General features: G+C 38.7%; 1 long non-coding RNA gene across 1 annotated transcript; it reads right to left on the bottom strand.

Annotated features, from left to right (window-relative positions):
* Nucleotides 1-280: 280 nt before the first annotated feature.
* On the bottom strand, nucleotides 281-6,779 carry LOC129379080 (uncharacterized). The gene is made up of 4 exons (XR_008608137.1): nucleotides 6,736-6,779; nucleotides 1,821-1,917; nucleotides 1,201-1,271; nucleotides 281-488 (listed from the first exon to the last, which is right to left on the bottom strand). It is a non-coding gene; the product is annotated as an uncharacterized LOC129379080 (long non-coding RNA).
* Between the last annotated feature and the right edge of the window lie 667 nt (nucleotides 6,780-7,446).

Here is a 7,446-nt window from a genome sequence, read left to right as displayed (position 1 = left end):
CTCCAACTCTTTGGAGGACAATAATGCAAACGGTTCAAAGTACTATCTTTTAATTAATTTCCATGCAAATGAAGTTATGGTTTAGGAAAACAAATGTGTCGCGGCAGCTGGTAAGTGATAAGAGTGTTTGGCTCATAGTCGCATCAATGCCACGGTGGGAGGGATGCCAGACTCATCCAGAGCTGATTCATGATAATCAAGGCAGGTGGGAGTCCTGGCTGCTTTTTTTGTTAGTGGTGAAGTAAACACACTCAGCAGGGGGGGAGTCGCATTTTGTGTCTCCTTCTCACACAAACACACATTAAGAGAAATCATTTTTTTCAGTGTTCTAGTTTCTCTCGTGTTTTGCATTCAGTGGGCTCTGCTGTGCAGATTTCACTAAGATTGGGTGGAATTTGGATTAGCTCTGACCCAAGTGTGTGTGCCAGAGCCAAGTCTGGGGCTGGCTGACAGGAAGCAGTGATGACTGAGGTTAATGAGGGTAAAGCCTGGAGGAGAAACTGCTGTTAAAAGACGGTTAGAAGAGGGGAAAGCGGTGGTGAGTCAAACACCACAAATTGGTCCTGCTGTGCCAAATTTGCATCTTTTAATTTCTCCAATTTGCCATTCAGTCAGTGTTACATGTTTAGATGCCACTGTATGGTTTTCTTAAGTCGTACCTTCATCATGAGAGATTCACAAAACTGAGACAAGAAGATTTTCCACAGTATTCAAGGAAAAATAAAAGCCCTGCCCAAACTGATAAAACTTTATGACTCTAAAAGCATTTTAAGTTATTTTTAGTTAAGTTTAATACAACACCCAAGCAATTTCAAGTAAGGATGAGTCAGAGGCCAACAGCAGCACTCTGCTATTTAAGAATAGCAAACATCATGTGCTTTTACATCCATTATCTCCTCTAATAGCAGAAACCCAACTACCCAAAGCGACAGAGTTGGCTAAATTGGCCCACTTGAAAGCAGCATTTAATTTAAAACCCTTGAAGCTCTAAAGCGGAGGCTAATTGTAGCATCGTTAGCCACTATTGGTTAGCTAAGTGTTAACATATTGATACCTTCACTGTTTTTTCTACACAACACATTTGACTCAACAGTTGACAGACTATTGAGTCAAACGTTTTATTGGAAACTCAAGAATTACGTTCTTTTATATTTTATGCTAACATATAGAACTACATTGCTGACTGTAAAAAAATCTCACCTTAACATCCATGGTTATTGAAGGCTCTCTGATCCAGTCAAAGTCAACGTACCAGTCCACCAAGACTTCACCTAATTGAAAAACATAGATGCATTTTAATATTAATTACATAACCTTATGTAACATTTTATTTGAAGTGTACAGAGCACCCAAGAGGCCATGCCGAATTATTTTCTTTTCAATTCCCTTGTAATACTTTGCGTTACCTCTTAATAATGTACTAGTCAGCTCAAGCTGCATGATTGAGTACTGAAAGTCTTCCTGCCACAATGTTTTTGTAAGGTTTTTCCATGTATGTTAATATTCATTTGTGAGATATCTGAAGTTTAATATCTTTTTCTTTGGGATCACAAACTTATGTACAAAATACAAAAGAAAAACATGTTCTTTCCATCCCTTCTAAGCCATAAGGAAAGAAAGAAAGAAAAAAATACATTGAGCTATTTGGATTATTTCTGACTTATTTTCACAGGGTAATAAAGTTATGACAGTTTTGGTTGTTATTTTTGTGTGTGTTGGTAGTGTGGTGAAACATCATTACATACTGACTGAAAACGTGTGCTCTCAAATTATAGCAGAAAAGTTCCCCCATAAATAAACAGCTCGGTGAAATTACCCACCTAGAGCAGAGCAAAGGCTGCGGTTTCCAGTTCAGGGATATCTCAGTAGATGGTTGAAGTACTGCCCTCCATCCTGTTCTTCTTCGATGTTTTATGGCTGTCGGCAAAAAACACAAATGGTGCATTACTGCCTCCAGCTGGTGTGGAGTGTGGACCAGTTCCTAAACTCTCTCTTGCTCTGCCATCACCCATCAGCGCCACAAGTGAAGCTTGCCAGGCTAATTAAGGCAACACCTGCTGCATTCACTTCTTCAGGACATTTGAGCACTAATAGACCAGAGTTGGGTAGTAACCAGTTACATGTACTGAATTACTTTTACTTGAGAAACCTTTTTGAAAAAATTTACTTTTTACTACCCTTTGCTCTGCTCTAGGTGGGTAATTTCACTCTCACTTAAATACAATTTCTGGATTTTCTACCCACAGAATGAAGAACAAACATGTTTTAACCAAAAATTCACCAGACACAGACACAAACCTGCAGTTTTGTTGAAGTTTTATGAGCTTTTTGGTGAACAAATTTGATTTGGAAAAAATATAGCATTCTCAAAATGTGTTTTTTTTATCCTACCAAGTTGGCCTATTTTATTAATTATTAGTATCAAAGGAGATTATTCCTACAGGGTGTCCTCAATCTGTCCATCACCATGCTTTAAGATTTTTTGTTTTTTACTTAATTGGGCTAAATGTTCCTATATTAGCATGGCTTAGCACTTTTAATAGACATTTGCATTTCTGCAGCTGAACTGGAGCTCTCGCACCTCACTGTCATGAGAAAGAGATGTTGTTGTTACAGCTTGTCCACATCAGCCTAACATATATTATCTTTCAACAAACTGTCATATTTTGCTTTAGCTCACCACGCAAGTCAAACACAGGAATGAAAAATCTCTTTGTAATTGTAAGCATTAGATTTATTCACAACCAAAATGTATAAATAAACTCTTCTTTTGGTTCCAGCCACATCTGTTGGAGGGTAACTGACAAGCTTATTTACTGTTGACGGACCACAAAAATGAACTCATCCATGTTTCCCGAAGACCATCGCACAATGTGGCTGCTATTAAGCAGATGTAGCTGAAACAGGCGACTGGGACTCTCCTGACATGTTAAAACATATGCCAAATCAGTCAACATTAGGCCCCAAACCAACAAGAGCGAAGCAGGGAGCAGATGGAAAGGAGAGGAGAAATGCTGGAGGTCGGGGGTCTGGAAAGGCCATATGGCAAACCAGAACAGAAAGAGAGCGGAAAGTGGAAATAACCAAACAAACTAAAGGAATCTCGATTCCCTGAAATGTAAAAGAAACTCAAATGATTGTGATAGTGAAGATGAAGCTGCAAAGCAGAAAGCCTGGCGCTCTTCATCTTGTTGGCTAACTCTGCACGCATTAAAACATGAGTCAGGAACTTTCACCACAGAAAAATTCCACCAAGGAGCGAAATGAAAAGTGTTTTTCTCTGCTCTCACACTCCCGCTCCAAACACAATACCCAATGGAGTGAGGCACTGAACCAACAAGTTTACGGTTTTGTTGAAATATGAGCTGAGAGCAGAGGAAGGAGCCAAGCTTACAGCAAATTAACCCTCCCACCGAAATATAAGGCTTAATGGCCTAGAATGGTCTATAAAGTCCTGTATGTAAATTTGTTGGAGAAAAATCTTATTGATGTTCAGATTCAAGCTTCATTCAACCATGAAAGGTTCAAGATGGAAAGTTTTAATAACTGCAAGATGGAGGAAGAAAAAGGAAGTACTGTCAGCCAGAGCTACTCAAACCTCGCTTAAGATTTCCACTTTTCAGATAATTACATTTATACAACACAATCTTCCTAAATTGGGTGGAATAGACTGCCTTCCCTTCCTCACAACTGATCATTGTTAGAGCATCCAGTTGATTTGAGGTTAAGCTAAAGAATCGGCCGCCAGTGTGACCAAGAAAGAGTTAAAATTATTCTTGCTACCCGCATTAGCCTGGCTTCCATCTGCAGGGTTTGTGAGGATTCAAAGTCGGGCTCTTTCAGCTGATGCTACATGTAAACATTCCTCATTTTGCCATATTTACTCATCATGAAAGACTGACCGGGAGAACGTCCCTCACTTGGCATTCAAATTAGTGTAGACAAATCTTTCAAAGATTAGTTTTGATCCAAAGAAAATCAGAAAATCAAAGACTTGAGTTCATGACTGAAGCTGTTGCAAGAGGTAACCGAGTTTTATTTTGCATTATAGTTTATTTATTAAAAATGACATGATATTTGAGTTAGTGCTGGTTCTCAAGATTTCCCAGCAAATTTCTGTTCAGTGTAGCTTTATCCATTTAAATATTTAACTTTTTTTTTTGCCAAGTGACTCCCCCGAGGCCATAGCACCCTGGACAGAATGCCATGTCCATCATATCAAAAGGTGGTAAGGCTACAGTTTTAATCTCTTCTCTGTTCTTCGTTTTGCATTTATCCTCTTTTATATTCAAAATGAATTAAAACCAAGCTGTCTGCTCCCTTCATCCTCTTTTCAGAAGACATTCGGCTTCAGTCCAATGCTGCTTTTTTCCCAAAGACAAGAAAAAAACCCTCTATTGTTTCACATTGAGTCTGTCTCTATGTTACAGCCGAGCATGACTGATTGTCTGAGGCAGGAGGATAGAGAAGGAAACAATGAGCCACCAGCTTAGACCTATTGATCTTACACTCCCAGTTTATGTCCGTCCCAGCTGGTCCTGCAGGAAGATTGGGGGGAAGGAAGGAAGGGAAGGAGGAGGTCGCCAGATTTAGACTCTGCTCCCTAAAAAGTGTGAGAATCTTCTGATTCATTGAGCTGAACTCACTTCCACCTCGACCTCTGCTTCACCCGGTCTAATATCAGAGACTGGATTGCACACATAAAAAGCAATATGCTGTTGATAGATTGTCATTCGGGCAACATGGAGTTGCTGGTTCTGCCTCAACGGTTCATTTAAAAAGAAATTTATTTCTTAAACAAGATGAAAAAAGCAACTTTGTTGCCCTGGAACGATGGTGATGGATAACGCCTTCCCTCTGTAAGCCGGTTACTGCTGACAGATAAGAAAATTTATTCTGCTTTGCAGTAGAAAATCTTTAGCTTAATATTAAAACTATTTATCAAAACCAAAAATGCTGTTAAATAAGGCTTCCAAATGACTAAACTTGTGATTTTAGCAGCTTAAAGTAAGAAAAAGAATTAAGTTAAAATCCTTCCAGCCACACTCTAAAACATCCACTTGTCAGATTACAGGCAGGCAGGTGAAAACAAAAATAAAAACAAGATTGCCTTCAAATCATTTCTGCATTATGGGGATGAGATGCCAAAGGCTGCAGCTCCATGAAAACTCAACCTTTCCACAAGTCCCAAATGGGAGTGGCTTCTTGTCACATTTCTCACGCATAAATGTCACCGCTGTGTTCGTCTCTGAGTCATGACTGCAAACCCAGTTTCACACTTGGAGTTTAAATTAAACAACACGGAAAGTGCACAGCCATTCCAGCGGCTCTATGACGCTGTCATAAATTTATCTGGGCAGATGATTGCTATGGCAGAAAAAACAAGAGTGTTGTGTAAGAGTTACTGTTTCACAACCACACCTTTTTAGGTATTTTATTGAGATTTTGTGTATTAAACTGACACAAAGCAGCGCATAAATGTGAATTAGGAGAACGATACAATTGTAAATTCTGTAAAACAATTTCCCAAGCTTTAAACAGTCCTGTTCAATCTACAGTGGAAAACAATAGTTAACTTTAAAAATTAAAACAACTATAAATAACTTGATAGTAAATCCCAGGCTGCTGACACTAGATGTGAGCTAATTAGGTTGTGAAGGTCGAAGGTTAATGAGACCTGTCCTTTCCTTCAAGGCTGTCAGCAATAAAGGAGGATTTAATTACATCTTTACAAAAGTCTGTTGGAGCTGAATGAGTTTTTGTTGTGGTGAATTTTTAACTTGATCCTGATGACCAGTTTATGTCAAATATTGACAAATATGTCAAAGCCAACTTAAAGGCAGTCCAAAATCAGATATATGTAACTTAATGCTTCTACTTAGTTGATTTCACTTTAAAAATAGTCATAGACAATAGACAATATATATAAAATAAAGCTTGTCATTTTATTTCATAATGAGGGAAAGATAATGGACAGTCATAATAACTGGTAGGAAATGATACCAGCTAATACATTTTAGCAAGCCAGCTAACATTCCGGCAAATTTGGCTGCACACTTGCAGTGGAGAACAGCTGAAATGTTCTCCACTGAACATTTCAGTGGCTAATAAGCTAATTAGCTTATTAGCCTTTAGCTAATAAGCTAATTAGCTAATTTAGCTAATAAGCTAATTAGCTAATAAGCTAATTAGCTAATAAGCTAATTAGCTTAGATGCTAACAGGTTGTTACTGCCTGGAAACAGTCTTCATATTTCCAAGTGAAACATATTGCAAACTCTATTTAGAACAAGGTGAAAATATTGACGTTTATGTACTTTATATGTAAGTTTGATTCGAAAGATATTATTTATCGCATAGTGGCCTCCATCCGTAACCATGGAGACCAGGCCCAACCGTCATGTAGCCTAGCCTAGCATAAATAGAAATAACTGGTTCGTGTCTCGTCTTCTGTACTTTTTTAAGGCTGCTCTTGTGTAAGGGGAATAGTGTTTATGACACTACATAAATCATGTGGTATGAATTCAGGAAAAGTCTGTAATTTGACAAACGCGTCAAACCGGGTCGGTTCCTAAGCTAGCTGTGTCCAACTTTTGTAAATTCCGCCGTCTATGAGACCCAACCAGGTGTGTGACGTTCAAAGAAAAATTAGCTTAACTCCAACAAGCAAAAGTCATGAATAAAGTGACAAAAACAACTTTGGAAATCAATTTTAGTCGCTCAGTTCAATACTCACGTCCCTCACTTCTGATGTCCATCATGGCGCCTGGAATGATTCAGTGACGTCATTGAAAAGGGTGAATATTACAATTTTTATACAGCTTTCTTAGTATATCTAACTAAAACGGCCTTCCAACGCACCGAACACCTGCAATGCATTAAAGGTCAACCTTAGGAGAACAGCTGAAATTACCCACAGCACATCTGCAGACGGACCATGAGCTCATTTCACCCCCTCTCATATGTATACGAAATGTCTGAGGAGTTATGGGACATATAGAGGACCGGACAGGGCGGACTGCACAGTTGATATACGCTGATTTTCTGCCAGCCCCGTCCACCCGTGGGGAGTTGTGGGATTAGAGCTGTGCTCAGAAACTGTGCTTTAGGAGCATTCCTTACTTGTTACATTATCTGGATCAGGTTAAAGACCAATAAAGTCAGGGCAAAACTGAAGACTTTATTGCTATTTTCCTTTGCAGGAATCACAAAAAGACTATAGATGTGTAGGATCAAACAGTTCACTAGGAAAGATAGGAGTGAAAATTGTCTGCATAAGTTGGTAGAAAATTGTGATCCTTTTAGAGTTTTTCAAAACACACAATTTTTAACAAAATTTTAATTTTAACTGAAGAGACTAAAAGAATGACTATCCTTGACATTTATGGACTGGACACACCCCAGGGAAATCCAGACACCCATTGACACACAACTCTAACGTTTTTCC

The sequence above is a fragment of the Poeciliopsis prolifica genome, unplaced genomic scaffold (assembly GCF_027474105.1).
Source record: "Poeciliopsis prolifica strain line A6 unplaced genomic scaffold, Auburn_PproV2 SCAFFOLD055, whole genome shotgun sequence".
Classification (NCBI taxonomy): domain Eukaryota; kingdom Metazoa; phylum Chordata; class Actinopteri; order Cyprinodontiformes; family Poeciliidae; genus Poeciliopsis; species Poeciliopsis prolifica.
The sequence above is the reverse complement of the archived record's forward strand: the minus strand, read 5'-3'. Positions and strand labels throughout refer to the sequence as shown.